Source organism: Hyla sarda, chromosome 1 (genome assembly GCF_029499605.1).
Source record: "Hyla sarda isolate aHylSar1 chromosome 1, aHylSar1.hap1, whole genome shotgun sequence".
In the NCBI taxonomy this organism is placed as follows: domain Eukaryota; kingdom Metazoa; phylum Chordata; class Amphibia; order Anura; family Hylidae; genus Hyla; species Hyla sarda.
In genome coordinates this window covers 593,421,987-593,438,648 of record NC_079189.1, presented here as the reverse complement: position 1 = coordinate 593,438,648, position 16,662 = coordinate 593,421,987, and the positions used below count along the sequence as shown (strand labels likewise).

The window sequence follows — 16,662 nt, the reverse complement described above, 5'->3', positions numbered from 1 at the left end:
TCTCACATACATACAACGCTATGGGACACGCTGCAGTCTGTGTGCCGTCACCTACTGACAGGGGGGCATAGAAATAACGAAAACATCTACAGCTTCCTAATAGGGGGAGATTTATCCAAACCTGTCCAGAGGAAAAGTTGCTGAGTTGCCCATAGCAACCAATCAGATCACTACTTTCATTTTTGAAAACTCCTCTGAAAAATGAAAGAAAAGTTGCTGAGTTGCCCATAGCAACCAATCAGATTGCTTCTTTCACTTTTGAAAAGTCCTCTGAAAAATGAAAAAAAAAAGTTGCTGAGTTGCCCATAGCAACCAATCAGATCGCTTCTTTCACTTTTGAAAAGTCCTCTGAAAAATGAAAGAAAAGTTGCTGAGTTGCCCATAGCAACCAATCAGATCGCTTCTTTCACTTTTGAAAAGGCCTGTGAAAAATGAAAGAAGCGATCTGATTGGTTGCTATGGGCAACTCAGCAACTTTTCCTCTGGACAAGTTTGGATAAATCTCCCCCAATTTAGGTATGATAAACAAAACAGGCAAAAAAAAAACAGCTTACCTGACTTGTACCACATTTTTCTTTAGAGACTTTTGCATCTTACTGGAAGAGGCGTGGCTTGCTGAAAGTGGGTGTGTCTTCTGAGAAATATAGCATGGCCTAAATGAAAGGCAGCGCAACAAAATTGCGCCAAATTTTAACACATTTTTTTTTTTTTAACGGTAGGGTCACACGTGCCGTATTTTGCTGCGTATTTTCCTTCCAGTGAAGTCAATGGTTAGCAAAATCAGCTGCAGAAAATATGCGGCGAAATACAGACATGTGTGACCCTGCCCTAACGGTAACTCAAGTAGCATATGGTGTAAACTGTGATAAGTGTGGAGCATTTCTAGACTGTCCGGACTAAGAATTAGGCTCCTTTCACACTATACATTCATCCGTTTTAAAGATCCGTTATATGTTCCGTTATGAAAACCCTAAATATCGGCTATTAAACGACCATTACAAAATCCCATTATAGTCTATGGGATTTTTACATTATCCGTTTTAACCCGTCATAGCCCATTATTAAACCCTTAAGGACTCAGGGTTTTTCCGTTTTTGCACTTTCGTTTTTTCCTCCTTACCTTTTAAAAATCATAACCCTTTCAATTTTCCACCTAAAAATCCATATTATGGCTTCTTTTTTGCATCGCCAACTCCACTTTGCAGTGACATTTGTCATTTTACCCAAAAATGCACGGCGAAACGAAAAAAAAAAAATCATTGTGCGACAAAATCGAGAAAAAAAAATGCCATTTTGTAACTTTTGGGGGCTTCCGTTTCTACTCAGTGCATATTTCGGTAAAAATTACACCTTATCATTATTCTGTAGGTCCATGCGGTTAAAATGATCCCCTACTTATATAGGTTTGATTTTGTCGTACTTCTGGAAAAAATCATAACTACATGCAGGAAAATTTATACGTTTAAAAGTGTCCTCTTCTGACCCCTAAAACTTTTTTATTTTTCCACGTACAGGGCGGTATGATGACTCATTTTTTGCGCCGTGATTTGAAGTTTTTATCGGTATGATTTTTGTTTTGATCTGACTTTTTGATCACTTTTATGAATTTTTTAATGGTATAAAAAGTGACCAAAATACGCTTTTTTGGACTTTGGAATTTTTTTGCGCGTACGCCATTGACCGTGCGGTTTAATTAATGATATATTTTTATAGTTCGGACATTTACGCACGCGGCGATACCACATATGTTTATTTATTTATTTTTTTTACAATGTTTTTTTACATATGTTTATTTTTTTATGGGAAAAGGGGGGTGATTCAAACTTTTATTAGGGAAGGGGTTAAATGACCTTTATTAACACTTTTTTTAACATTTTTTTTTGCAGTGTTATAGGTCCCATAGGGACCTATAACACTGCACTCACTGATCTTTTACACAGATCACAGGCGTGTATTAACACGCCTGTGATCAGTGTTATCGGCGCTTGACTGCTCCTGCCTGGATCTCAGGCACGGAGCAGTCATTCGTCGATCGGACACAGAGGAGGCAGGTAAGGGCCCTCACGGTGTCCGGTCAGCTGTTCGGGACGCCGCGATTTCACCGCGGCGGTCCCGAACAGCCCGACTGAACAGCCGGGTCACTTTCACTTTCACTTTCACTTTAGAAGCGGCGGTCAGCTTTGACCGCCGCTTCTAAAGGGTTAATACCGCACATCGCCGCAATTGGCGATGTGTGGTATTAGCCGCGCCGGGACCGACGCGATATGATGCGGCTTCATATCGCGGGAGCCGGCGCAGGACGTAAATATACGTCCTGCGTCGTTAAGGGGTTAATAACGGACATTATTTTGTGATGGGAGAAAGTAACAGGAGAAATAATGCATGCGTTATTTCTTCCATACATTCTCCCGTCACAAAATAACGTCCGTTATTAATAACGGGCTATGACGGGTTAAAACGAATAATGTAAAAATCCCATAGACTATGATGGGATTTTGCAACGGCCAATTTTCTGGGTTTTCATAACGGATGTTTAAAACAGATGAATGTATAGTGTGAAAGGGGCCTTAGATAACTTTTATTTTTATTTTTTTATCTCTAAACATAAATGAGACCACTCTTGTTTACATTCAGAGGCAATAACCATGTACATAGCTAGTCCTGCTCTCATCTGAGAAGTGGAGACAATTGTATCCAGTCTAGACAATGCTCTGTGAGCTAAACAGCCTGGACTCCAGACTGATACATTGTACATAGCTAGTCCTGCTCTCAGCTGAGAAGTGGAGACAATTGTATCCAGTCTAGACAATGCTCTGTGAGCTAAACAGCCTGGACTCCAGACTGATACATTGTACATAGCTAGTCCTGCTCTCATCTGAGAAGTGGAGACAATTGTATCCAGTCTAGACAATGCTCTGTGAGCTAAACAGCCTGGACTCCAGACTGATACATTGTACATAGCTAGTCCTGCTCTCAGCTGAGAAGTGGAGACAATTGTATCCAGTCTAGACAATGCTCTGTGAGCTAAACAGCCTGGACTCCAGACTGATACATTGTACATAGCTAGTCCTGCTCTCAGCTGAGAAGTGGAGACAATTGTATCCAGTCTAGACAATGCTCTGTGAGCTAAACAGCCTGGACTCCAGACTGATACATTGTACATAGCTAGTCCTGCTCTCATCTGAGAAGTGGAGACAATTGTATCCAGTCTAGACAATGCTCTGTGAGCTAAACATCCTGGACTCCAGACTGATACATTGTACATAGCTAGTCCTGCTCTCAGCTGAGAAGTGGAGACAATTGTATCCAGTCTAGACAATGCTCTGTGAGCTAAACATCCTGGACTCCAGACTGATACATTGTACATAGCTAGTCCTGCTCTCAGCTGAGAAGTGGAGACAATTGTATCCAGTTTAGACAATGCTCTGTGAGCTAAACAGCCTGGACTCCAGACTGATACATTGTACATTGCTGGTTCTGCTCTCATCTGAGAAGTGGAGACAATTGTATCCAGTCTAGACAATGCTCTGTGAGCTAAACATCCTGGACTCCAGACTGATACACTGTACATAGCTAGTCCTGCTCTCATCTGAGAAGTGGAGACAATTGTATCCAGTCTAGACAATGCTCTGTGAGCTAAACATTCTGAGCTCCAGACTGATACATTGTACATAACTAGTCCTGCTCTCAGCTGAGAAGTGGAGACAATTGTATCCAGTCTAGACAATGCTCTGTGAGCTAAACATCCTGGACTCCAGACTGATACATTGTACATAGCTAATCCTGCTCTCAGCTGAGAAGTGGAGACAATTGTATCCAGTCTAGACAATGCTCTGTGAGCTAAACATCCTGGACTCCAGACTGATACATTGTACATAGCTAATCCTGCTCTCAGCTGAGAAGTGGAGACAATTGTATCCAGTCTAGACAATGCTCTGTGAGCTAAACATCCTGGACTCCAGACTGATACATTGTACATAGCTAGTCCTGCTCTCAGCAGAGAAGTGGAGACAATTGTATCCAGTCTAGACAATGCTCTGTGAGCTAAACATCCTGGACTCCAGACTGATACATTGTACATAGCTAGTCCTGCTCTCAGGAGAGGAGTATATACAATTGTATCCAGTCTAGACAATGCTCTGTGAGCTAAACATACTGGACTCCAGACAGATACATAGTACATAGCTAGTCCTGCTCTCAGGAGAGGAGTATATACAATTGTATCCAGTCTAGACAATGCTCTGTGAGCTAAACATCCTGGACTCCAGACAGATACATAGTACATAGCTAGTCCTGCTCTCAGGAGAGGAGTATATACAATTGTATCCAGTCTAGACAATGCTCTGTGAGCTAAACATCCTGGACTCCAGACTGATACATTGTACATAACTAGTCCTGCTCTCAGCTGAAAAGTGGAGACAATTGTATCCAGTCTAGACAATGCTCTGTGAGCTAAACATCCTGGACTCCAGACTGATACACTGTACATAGCTAGTCCTGCTCTCATCTGAGAAGTGGAGACAATTGTATCCAGTCTAGACAATGCTCTGTGAGCTAAACATCCTGGACTCCAGACTGATACACTGTACATAACTAGTCCTGCTCTCATCTGAGAAGTGGAGACAATTGTATCCAGTCTAGACAATGCTCTGTGAGCTAAACATCCTGGACTCCAGACTGATACATTGTACATAGCTAGTCCTGCTCTCAGGAGAGGAGTATATACAATTGTATCCAGTCTAGACAATGCTCTGTGAGCTAAACATACTAGACTCCAGACAGATACATAGTACATAGCTAGTCCTGCTCTCAGGAGAGGAGTATATACAATTGTATCCAGTCTAGACAATGCTCTGTGAGCTAAACACCCTGGACTCCAGACTGATACATTGTACATAGCTAGTCCTGCTCTCAGGAGAGGAGTATATACAATTGTATCCAGTCTAGACAATGCTCTGTGAGCTAAACATCCTGGACTCCAGACTGATACATTGCACATAGCTAGTCCTGCTCTCAGGAGAGGAGTAAATACAATTGTATCCAGTCTAGACAATGCTCTGTGAGCTAAACATACTGGACTCCAGACAGATACATAGTACATAGCTAGTCCTGCTCTCAGGAGAGGAGTATATACAATTGTATCCAGTCTAGACAATGCTCTGTGAGCTAAACATCCTGGACTCCAGACTGATACATTGTACATAGCTAGTCCTGCTCTCAGGAGAGGAGTATATACAATTGTATCCAGTCTAGACAATGCTCTGTGAGCTAAACATCCTGGACTCCAGACTGATACACTGTACATAGCTAGTCCTGCTCTCATCTGAGAAGTGGAGACAATTGTATCCAGTCTAGACAATGCTCTGTGAGCTAAACATCCTGGACTGCAGACTGATACATTGTACATAGCTAGTCCTGCTCTCATCTGAGAAGTGGAGACAATTGTATCCAGTCTAGACAATGCTCTGTGAGCTAAACATCCTGAGCTCCAGACTGATACATTGTACATAACTAGTCCTGCTCTCAGCTGAGAAGTGGAGACAATTGTATCCAGTCTAGACAATGCTCTGTGAGCTAAACATCCTGGACTCCAGACTGATACATTGTACATAGCTAATCCTGCTCTCAGCTGAGAAGTGGAGACAATTGTATCCAGTCTAGACAATGCTCTGTGAGCTAAACATCCTGGACTCCAGACTGATACATTGTACATAGCTAGTCCTGCTCTCAGCAGAGAAGTGGAGACAATTGTATCCAGTCTAGACAATGCTCTGTGAGCTAAACATCCTGGACTCCAGACTGATACATTGTACATAGCTAGTCCTGCTCTCAGGAGAGGAGTATATACAATTGTATCCAGTCTAGACAATGCTCTGTGAGCTAAACATACTGGACTCCAGACAGATACATAGTACATAGCTAGTCCTGCTCTCAGGAGAGGAGTATATACAATTGTATCCAGTCTAGACAATGCTCTGTGAGCTAAACATCCTGGACTCCAGACTGAAACATTGTACATAGCTAGTCCTGCTCTCAGGAGAGGAGTATATACAATTGTATCCAGTCTAGACAATGCTCTGTGAGCTAAACATCCTGGACTCCAGACTGATACATTGTACATAGCTAGTCCTGCTCTCAGGAGAGGAGTATATACAATTGTATCCAGTCTAGACAATGCTCTGTGAGCTAAACATACTGGACTCCAGACTGATACATTGTACATAGCTAGTCCTGCTCTCAGGAGAGGAGTATATACAATTGTATCCAGTCTAGACAATGCTCTGTGAGCTAAACATCCTGGACTCCAGACTGATACATTGTACATAGGTAGTCCTGCTCTCAGGAGAGGAGTATATACAATTGTATCTAGTCTAGACAATGCTCTGTGAACTGAATCTTTACCCTGCAGAAAGGAACCCCAAACACTGACAAAAATTAGATATGCCATCTATAGTACTAGCATCTTTTTATGTGGCACAAGAACATAACAAAAAGGAGCCCTCTTAGGTATCTGGGCCTGTGTGGGCCACCACCTGTGTGCCCACTATAGCTCCGCCTCTGTGTGAATGGTAATATAATTTCTTCTGATTACCCTTTTCATCAATCGCTCTATTAGTATCTCTTGCACTTTTTGGATTAGCCTGCAGGTGTCACTGTTTCCATTACTCCCTATGGAGATTTGTGTGTGTCTGCTGGCTGTAGCCATTGAGAAGATAGCATGTGTCCTCACCCGAGGCAATGAGACAAAATGCAACCACCAAGTGCAAAGTAAAGCTGATATTTGTAGCAATTCCTTCCTATATTGTAATTGGAATTGGCAGTCTTTTGTGAATGGATCGCCCATTGAGGCTGTTATCATGCACATCAATCAGACACGGTGGCCATAGCCTGCTGAAAGCACTTGCAAAGTAATGGTGAAAAATCTGAATATATTAGGAAACTACTTACAGTGCAATTCCCTAATTTAAAGCGTCCAACAAAAAAAAAAAACATTTTTTTTTAAATATATCACTCAGTACCTAATCCTGATTTATTTGTGTCTAGCACCTTTATTTCTTTTTTTATTATCCTTTTAATTTAGCTCCCTAGTCTGAATTCCTCTCAAAGGGAGGGGGTGTGGCCTCACTGTGCAGGTCTCCGCCCCCTCCTTCACTATGCTGTCTGCTCACATCTCCCCTAGCATTAGCAAGACTACAACTCCCAGCTTGTCCTCACTGACAGTAGCGGGACACAAGATGACAGTGGGAGGAGCCCTGCGCTCACAGCTGTCAATCAAGGAAGTGTGTCCATGACATAGGTGATGACTCATGGACACAGCAGGACTAGTATGTGTCCAAGCAGGCAGGGGGGGCAGTTGTTTGACTGACTTTTTCAGTATGAAATACTGAAAATTTTCTAATGAAAGCAATTGCAAAACCTATTGGTTATACATGCTTTACAACATTTCAAAAGTTTTTGTATCTGACAGTGCCCTTTTAATAAGGCATACTTACAAGTCTCCCAAAGGAAGAGGAGATAGCCCAGCACAATAATCTAAATCACGCCTTGGATGGTTGGCATGTCGCACATACACTTGACATGCAATATAACTCCTTTTCCCGTTTAGGGTGAATATAAAACATAGCAGATTTGTTATATAAATGTCTGCAACTGTTTCATTAATATGAAGGGAGTCTGCAGAAATCCTGGCATGTGCCACTAAAACACCCCTTCATAGCACAGACACCATCTTGACACGTTTCGAGCGCATGCGCTCGAAACGCGTCAAGATAGTGTCTGTGATATGAAGTGGATGAATATTTTATCCAAAGAAGCTCAATAAAGCCGCATATTCCTTTGATTTGCTGGATCATCTTTCTTGTTCTTCTATAGTATCTAAATACACACATAATCCTATGATAACACTATACAGTGGTCCCTCAACATATGATATTAATTGGTTCCAGGCGAACCATCATATGTTGAAACCATCATATGTCGAGTACATATGTCTATGTAAAAATGGTAATTAGTTCTGGGGCCTTGGAACCATTGTATGTTGAATACATATCTCTATGGGAAACTGCTAATTGGTTCTGGGATGACCATTGTATGTGGAGTGTATGGGGAGTGTTTAACAAACCAGGGTGCCTCCAGCTGTCACACAACTACAACTCTCAGCATGCATGTACAGCCATTGACTGTCTGGGCATGCTGGGAGTTATAGTTTTGCAACAGCTGGAGGCACACTGATAGGGAAACATTGATGTATGGGGTGTATAGTGTGTATATGTATTGTATGTGATGTGTGACATCGCATACAGTACTGTACAGTTCTTTAAATACCTTCAGGGGGGACAGAATGTCCTCCATTACGATCCTGCCGACTACAGCTCTATAGGAAAGGAAGGGGAGGGCAGCCAGCAGCTCATTGGATACCTGCAGCAAGATGCTGCAGGCTATTGGCTATGGCTGCACTGGGGGGGGCTTACACGGAGCTCACAGTGGAAGCCTGTATGAGTTAGCAGGACAGCATGTGAGTAACAGGAGGCAGAACGGAGCACACGGGGCACATTATACAACTATCTGTCAGTTGCTGAAGTTGTCAGCACTGTCAGATAGCTGTTTGTACGATGGAACCGACACACAGCAGCATCATATGTCGAGGCTGCCTTCAACATACGATGGGCTCTGAGAGGCCATCGTATGTTGAAATGATCATATGTCGGGGACATCGTAAGTCGGGGGGTCACTGTATCAGTAAGTAATATATCTTGGGGCGATAAGTCTTATTTAAGTACAGTGATCCCTCAAGTTACAATATTAATCATTCCAGGAGGACCATTGTATGTTGGGACCATTGTATGTTGGGACCATAACTCTATGGAAACCTAGTAATTGGTTCTGAAGCCCCCAAAATGTCATCCAAAAATTGAAAAAAAGGAGGATTAAACAAAAATAAGTAGATAACTAATACAGATAAAGCAAATCTTTACATATAGAAGTAAGAAAGATCTGCTGGGAGCTGTAAATCAGTCTATGTAGAGGACAGGAGCTTCTTCAGGGTGTCGTCGGGGTGTGATGTGAGGTGTAAGGGGCAGATGGTGTTGCCCAGGGGTAGATGGTATTAATCTCTTCGTGTTTGTGACGCCAGGCCATCCATTTTTAGGAGTTGCACAGGATCGGTGTCCAATAGTGAAGAAAAAGAAATAGCTTTTGTAAACTTTTGTAAATTTCAAAAATTCTCCTTTTGAGGAGTTGCAACAGGATTGGTGTCCCAAAATGGTAGTGAAGAAATGTTACATAGTTACATAGTTAGTACGGTTGAAAAAAGACATACTTCCATCAAGTTTTTAATCATTCTTCCATCAAGTTCAACCAGGGAATTGAAGGGTAGGGGTGTGGCACGATATTGGGGAAGGGATGGGATTTTATATTTCTTCATAAGCATTAATGTTATTTTGTTCCAGGAATGTATCTAATCCTGTTTTAAAGCTGTTAATTGTTCCTGCTGTGACCAGTTCCTGAGGTAGACTGTTCCATAAGTTCACAGTTCTTATGGTAAAGAAGGCGTGTCGCCCCTTTAGACTAAACCTTTTCTTCTCCAGACGGAGGGAGTGCCCCCTCGTCCTTTGGGGGCTTTGACCTGAAAGAGTTTTTTTCCATATTTTTTGTATGGGCCATTTATATACTTATATACATTTATCATATCCCCCTTAAACGTCTCTTCTCAAGACTAAACAATTGTAACTCCTTTAATCGCTCCTCATAGCTAAGATGTTCCATGCCCCATATTAGTTTAGTCGCGCGTCTCTGCACCCTTTCCAACTCCGCAGTGTCCCTTTTATGGACAGGTGCCCAAAACTGAACAGCATATTCCAGGTGAGGCCGTACCAATGCTTTATAAAGGGGGAGTATTATGTCCCTGTCCCTTGAGTCCATGCCTCTTTTGATACATGACAATATTCTGCCGGCTTTGGAAGCAGCAGCCTGACATTGCATGCTATTCTGTAGTCTGTGATCTACAAGTACACCCAGATCCTTCTCTACCAGTGACTCTGCCAGTTTATTCCCCCCTAAGACATACGATGCATGCAGGTTATTAGTACCCAGATGCATAACTTTACATTTATCCGCATTGAACCTCATTTGCCAAGTGGATGCCCAGACACTTAGTCTATCCAAGTCATCTTGTAACCTATACACATCTTCTATAGACTGTACCGTGCTACAAAGCTTGGTGTCATCTGCAAAGATAGAAACAGAGCTGTTAATGCCATCCTCTATATCATTGCTATATAAATTAAACAACAGCGGGCCCAGTACTGAACCTTGGGGTACACCACTAATAACTGGGGACCAATCAGAGTGTTTAAAAAAATATGAAAAATTCACCACTTTTGGGGACTGCAACAAAAAAGTAGTGAAGAAGGATTAGCTTTTGTAAACAAACATTGAAAGTTGAAAAAGTTATCCCTTTTTGAGGTCATAGGTTGTCCAAATAGTCTCCATTTTTTGGGAGTTGTAACAGGTTTTGTAGCTGGCAAAGGAAGAAGAAAAGGCTTTTTCCAAGTGTTTTAAAAATTCTCTCTTTTGAAAGTTGCAACAGGATTTGTGGCCCAAAAAAGTGAAGAAATAGCTTTTGTATGAAAAGATGAAAAAATTATCCCTTTTTTTGGGATCAGGTGTTGTTTACTTGGTAGTGCAGTTTTGATAGTTGTAGCCAGCGGACAGCAGGAGTGGTGGACTGGTGGTATTGTAGTAGCCATCAGACAGCAGTAAGGAGTGGAGTAGTGATAGTTGTTGGTAGGCCTTGGAATGCCGCTCCATATGTTTAAAAGGGTAACCCACCATAAGGTGATTTTAGTACGCACCTGCCAGACAGTAATGTATATGCTTAGCAAGGATCTGTGCTTGTCTTGAAGCTAAATGGCTATGTTCTAAGTCAACCATAACATTGCTGCTTTCTTTTTGTGAACTGGCTATTTCCTTTTGGAGTTCCCTCCCTCAAACAACATGTTCCATAATTCTTTGTTTGTAAGTGTGCGTTCACTTTTCTCTCTCCCACACATCAGCCACCCCACCCATTGAATCACACCTGTGCTTCCTTCAATGCAATAGATCAGTGTTTTCTAACTAGGGTGCCCCCAGCTGTTGCAAACCTACAATTCACTGCAGAATGATCTCCCTCCCATTGAGCGGGAGCTCCACCCATTGCAGCAAAGACAGTCTCCCTCTAATCACCTGACTACTGATGTAATGTCTCGGGCCCCACTGCAACCTGGGAAAACCTGAGAAGACAGTCATTTTGTATGCTGTTTGCCTCTGGTACATTTGACAGATGTTCTGACCCTACCTCAGCTCTGCTCTTTTTTGCTGACAGTGCCGCCACTACCCTTCTACTTTGAATATGTGACCTCCTCGTCAACTAGTTTCCACGTCCTGTCCTCCTCATCATCCCCACCACTCCACTCAGTAGGAACTTCTGATGTCTGATCATGGGTTCCTTGCTTCCCCTCAATACATCCAGCATGATACCTTACAATATTGTGGTAGCCCAGTGCGGGAGTTGTTATGCCGTACCCTTTCTGACCTGTCAGACAGCCTCCCTTAAGTGTCCCCTGGGCCCCCTCTACACCTGTCCCCTTATATATTGTTTGCCATGTGTTATACTGTATAATGCATATAGAAAGTGTCATTACTTTAAGAGAGGTTAACATGTGATCATCAGTTGTCATGTGAGTTGTCATGTGATTGTTACCCAAGAGGTATCAGTGACCATGTGACCTTAGGGTGACCTATGGGACCCCTCAGAGTCTCCCCCATATAAGCCCTGGGTGGAGCCTCTGCTCTGTCTCTTCCTGCTTATGCTGAGTTGCAGCAAGGTCATGTCCAAGAGTGTGTCCTGCAGCCTCAAGTCTACAAGTAAGCTACAATTGGGGAATAGTCAGTCCCATTCAAGTCAGTCAAGTCCAAGTCATCTGTCTTTAGTCAGCGTGGTGTGCATTAATATTGTACCGGTCCACTGCAAGTTCCAGCAAGCCCTAAGGTCTCTGAAATTACTGGTCACCTCTGTGGGCCTGGCTAAGGTGTATAGACTTTTAAACCTGTCTGAACTCAGTAAAGCTACCGTTGTCCGTAACTTGGCGTCAGAGTCATTATTGCCCCCCGTACCTAGCCCAGGATCCAGTGGTATACCTTCGGGTGGTATTGAGGATAAACCACGCCCTGGCATCACAAATACAAGGGGTTAATGCCATCTGCCGCTAGGGTAATTCCATCTGCCCTGCATCATCACACCCCATTCCACAATATCATCACCACGCCTACCACCACTGGTCTTACTAGCGCTATGCTCAGCCACTGCTTCCACCTCCACCACCTCTGAAACGCGCTCCAAAGGGTGACTGCCCTCACACAGCACCTTCTCATGGCTATTCTTCTGCTTAGCACTAGTAGGGGGAAGCAAAGACAGAGATGATCATCTAGAACGGCCACTTGCACTGCTCTACATAACTGTAGACAATGAGGAATTCACTAACACCTGGCTTAATGTCAGATTATTGCAACGGGGGAGAAGGCACAGAGCACTAGCTTATTCTTGGTCATCTAAGGAGGAGGAAATTAGTCCACAATGGCCGGATTATCTTCCAAACCAGCGCAAACCCTGGACAACTTGCTAATGCTGCTACTACTACCACCAGGAACCAGGCTGCTGCTACCTGTACTGGGTATGGGCCAATGGGTGGTGCCCACAGTGCTGCTACTACTACCAACATGCTTACTGGCAGAGGACATGGTAGGGGTTCTCTTTCTACTATCCTGTCCTCGCCCAACCATTGCATTTCTATATTTATTATTATTATTATTATTATTAATAATAATAATGAAAAAGATTTTGATGTGATTTTTTTGTTTTTGGGAAACTTTGTCACCGAGTCTAGTGGCTGAAAAACTGCCAGACAAATGTTCCTCTCACAGCAAGAAATAGAAGTTGGTAGACCTAGAAAATACAGGTGAAGTAAAGCACCAAAGGGCCAAACAAAGTTTACTCTCGCAGCAAAAAAAATGCCCTAGGTTTTTTTGTGATCCTCCTGACCCTGACAAATTTCTTCTTTTAACCCTAAACTGAGAGAGAAGGCAAATATCATTTACACAACCGATTTCTGTTGTATTGCATGGGTACACTAGTGCAATGGGGCTGGTCTTTGAAGTGGACACACACTGACTGAACTATAAATTGGGACTTCACGTATAGTCTACCACATAATTTAGATGCTAGAATGCTTTGTTTTGTGCACTAGTAAAAGTGTACAAATTGCCTGGCTGGCCTCTATAGTTCACACACACTGCTGGGATCTGTAGTGTATTATGAGATGTTCTGTGCTCGGCTTGTCTCCTCAAGATGGCCGCTGCAACTCTGTTTATAGGGTTTTATGAGTCCTTTTAGACCCACCCTTCTGCTGTCTCCTAATTGGCCGGAGAGCTGTATCCAAGCAACGATTGACTAACCTGCAGTCATGTGATAGCTGCAAAGTATTTTGGGCTGCTCTGACATCCTCTCAGTTTTCCTACTTTCTAATGCCAGGTGTACCTCATGGGTTCTCTTAGGGTAGGGTCACACGGACGGATCCGCAGCGTAAAATACGCTGCGGATCCACCGACGATGGACCCTACAGTGTGCTCCCAGCTGTGCCTGAGCAGGCACAACTGGGGGCACACTGTAGGGTCCATCGTCTGCGGATCCACAGCATAAAATGTGCTGCGGATGCATCTGTGTGACCCTACCCTTATAGTAGCGCCATTGTCATGTTCACACAAAGGGAACCTGGCAAAGTTCTAATTTTTGCTGAACAAGATTTTAGACAAAGTTCTGAGTGAAAATGGGTTCTACGGGTTTGATTTGCTCTTCTCTAATGTTAAGTGTAAATACAATAGAGTGATCCCTCAACATACTGTAACTGGTAACTCGTTCCAAATGTACCATTGTTACTTGAATCCATCGTATGTTGAGGGATCCGTGCAATAATAATATAGAAAGTTATACTCAAGTGTCCCCACCGCTCATTGCTCGACCGTCACCGATGCCCTGGATCGTCGCTCTCCATCGCCGTCATCACGTTGCTGCACACGCCGCTCCTATTGGATGACAGGACGGCATGCACGGCGACGTGATGACGATGAAGGAGAGCGACGGCCATGCAGCAGAGCATGAAGAGGACGGTCCGGGACATCGGGGACAGGCGAGTGACACTCACCGGAGCACATGGGGTACCTTAAATGGCTATCCGGCGGCAGCTGAAGCAGTCTGTGCTGCTGGATCGCCATTTATGCCATGGTCCCGACATACAAAAGCATTGTATGTTGATGCTGCCTTCAACATGCGATGGCCTCTGAGAGGCCATCGTATGTTGAAATGATCGTATGTCGGGGCCATCGTAGATCGGGGGATTACTGTATGGTATATTAGACATGTTTAACTCACGATACCCAGGCAGGATTACACTGACAGGAGACAATGTACAGCCTTGCTAGAACCTACATACCTCAGCAGCTTGTAGACAGGTACCGGGGCACTGCACATCAGCTGTAGCATATAATCAGTGGTGCCCTCCTATGTAGAGATGCAACCAGATTTTCTATCACATATCCTCCTGCCTTTACTTACAGGTGAGTAATAGTTGGTTTATTATAGTATTGTGGTAGCCACGTGGGTGCTAGGAAATACCTTATCAATTTGTGGCGCCAGGGCACTGTTAACCTATACAGTGGTCCCTCAACATACGATGGTAATTCGTTCCAAACGAGCCATCGTTTGTCGAATCCATCGTATGTTGAGGGATTCGTGCAATGTAAAGTATAGGAAGCTGTACTCACCTGTCCCCGCCGCTCCCGATGGTGACCCCGGGCCTCTGCTGGGCTCTCCTGGTCTTCTCCGGTCCTCCGCTGTCTTCTCCGGTCCTCTGCTGTCTTCCGCAAGGGCTTACTGGGCCTGTGTAGCGACATCATTACGCCGCTGCGTACGCCATTCCTATTGGATGACGTGCGCAGCAGCGTATTGACGTCATCGGAGAGGGCCGAAAAGACACCGGAAGACCAGTGCTGGACCCGGAGGGCACCCCGGAGCATCGTGGAGGGGTAAGTAATACCGCACCACACGGGGAACATTAAGCTGCTATCCGGCACCAGCTTAAGCATTTTGCGCTGCCGGATAGCACTTAATGCGATGGCCCCGACATAAAAAAGCATCGTATGTCGATGCTGACATCGACATGCGATGGCCTCTGAGAGGCCATCGTATGTCGATTTGATCATATGTCGGGGCCATCGTAGGTCGGGGGGTCACTGTACATGGTCCGAGGCTGGAGACAGCTTCTCCTGGGCTAGACACGGGGAGTAAAGAAACACACTGATGTTGGGTTACAGATAACCGTCTTTACTGAGCAGGGTACAGATGGTATTACACGCCAACAGTGTGGTGCAGAGTGGAGAGCATGCAGTGTAACTCCTTGGGAGCCCTGTTGCCCTGCTGGGACTTTTGGTGCTTTTCACCTAATAGATTTATATTGACTTGATTTGAAACTGAAGATTTTCCAGGTAGCTAGGGTTCTGTCAAGGTCCTGTAGCTTTCTCCACCAGGGCATGAACTTCCACCGTGCAGGGGATCCTTGCAGAATGAATGGATAAGATACAGTGGGGATCAAAAGTTTGGGCATCACAGGTAAAAATTTGTATTAATGTGCATAAAGAAGCCAAGGAAAGATGGAAAAATCTCCAAAAGGCATCAAATTACAGATTAGACATTCTTATAATATGTCAACAAAAGTTAGATTTTATTTCCATCATTTACACTTTCAAAATAACAGAAAACAAAAAAATGGCGTCTGCAAAAGTTTGGGCACCCTGCAGAATTTATAGCATGCACTGCCCCCTTTGCAAAGCTGAGACCTGCCAGTGTCAGGGATTGTTCTCAATCATCATCTGGGAAGACCAGGTGATGTCAATCTCAAAGATTTTAAATGCCCAGACTCATCTGACCTTGCCCCAACAATCAGCACCATGTGTTCTTCTAAGCAGTTGTCTAGAAATCTGAAAGTGAAAATAGTTGACGCTCACAAAGCTGGAGAAGGCTATAAGAAGATAGCAAAACGTTTTCAGATCTCAATAATCTCTGTTCGGAATGTAATTAAGAAATGGCAGTCATCAGGAAGTTAAAGCAAGATCTGGAAGACCAAGAAAAATATCAGACAGAATAGCTTGCAGGATTGTGAGAAAAACTATTCAAAACCCACGTTTGACTGCACAATCCCTCCAGAAAGATCTGGCAAACACTGGAGTTGGTACACTATTCCACTATAAAGAGATACGTGTACAAATATGGTCTTCATGGAAGAGTCATCAGAAGAAAACCTCTTCTACCACCTCACCACAAAAATCAGCATTTGAATTTTGCAAAGGAACATATAGACAAGCCTGATGCATTTTAGAAACAAGTTCTGTGGACCGATGAGGTTAAAATTGAACTTTTTGGCCGGAATGAGCATAGGTACGTTTGGAGAAGAAGGGAAACAGAATTTAATGAAAAGAACCTCTGTCCAACTGTTAAGCATGGGGGTTGGTCAATCATGCTTTGGGGTTGTATTACAGCCAGTGGCACAGTGAACATCTCACGAGTAGAAGGAA

The 16,662-nt window shown here is 43.6% G+C and overlaps 1 long non-coding RNA gene across 1 annotated transcript in view; it reads left to right on the top strand.

The window, feature by feature from the left end:
* The first annotated feature begins 434 nt into the window (after window positions 1-434).
* Window positions 435-16,662, top strand: part of LOC130295578 (uncharacterized) — a 22,102-nt gene continuing 5,874 nt past the window's right edge. The window contains exon 1 of the long non-coding RNA XR_008848919.1: window positions 435-516. This is a non-coding gene — a long non-coding RNA (uncharacterized LOC130295578). The remainder of the gene's footprint in view (window positions 517-16,662) is intronic.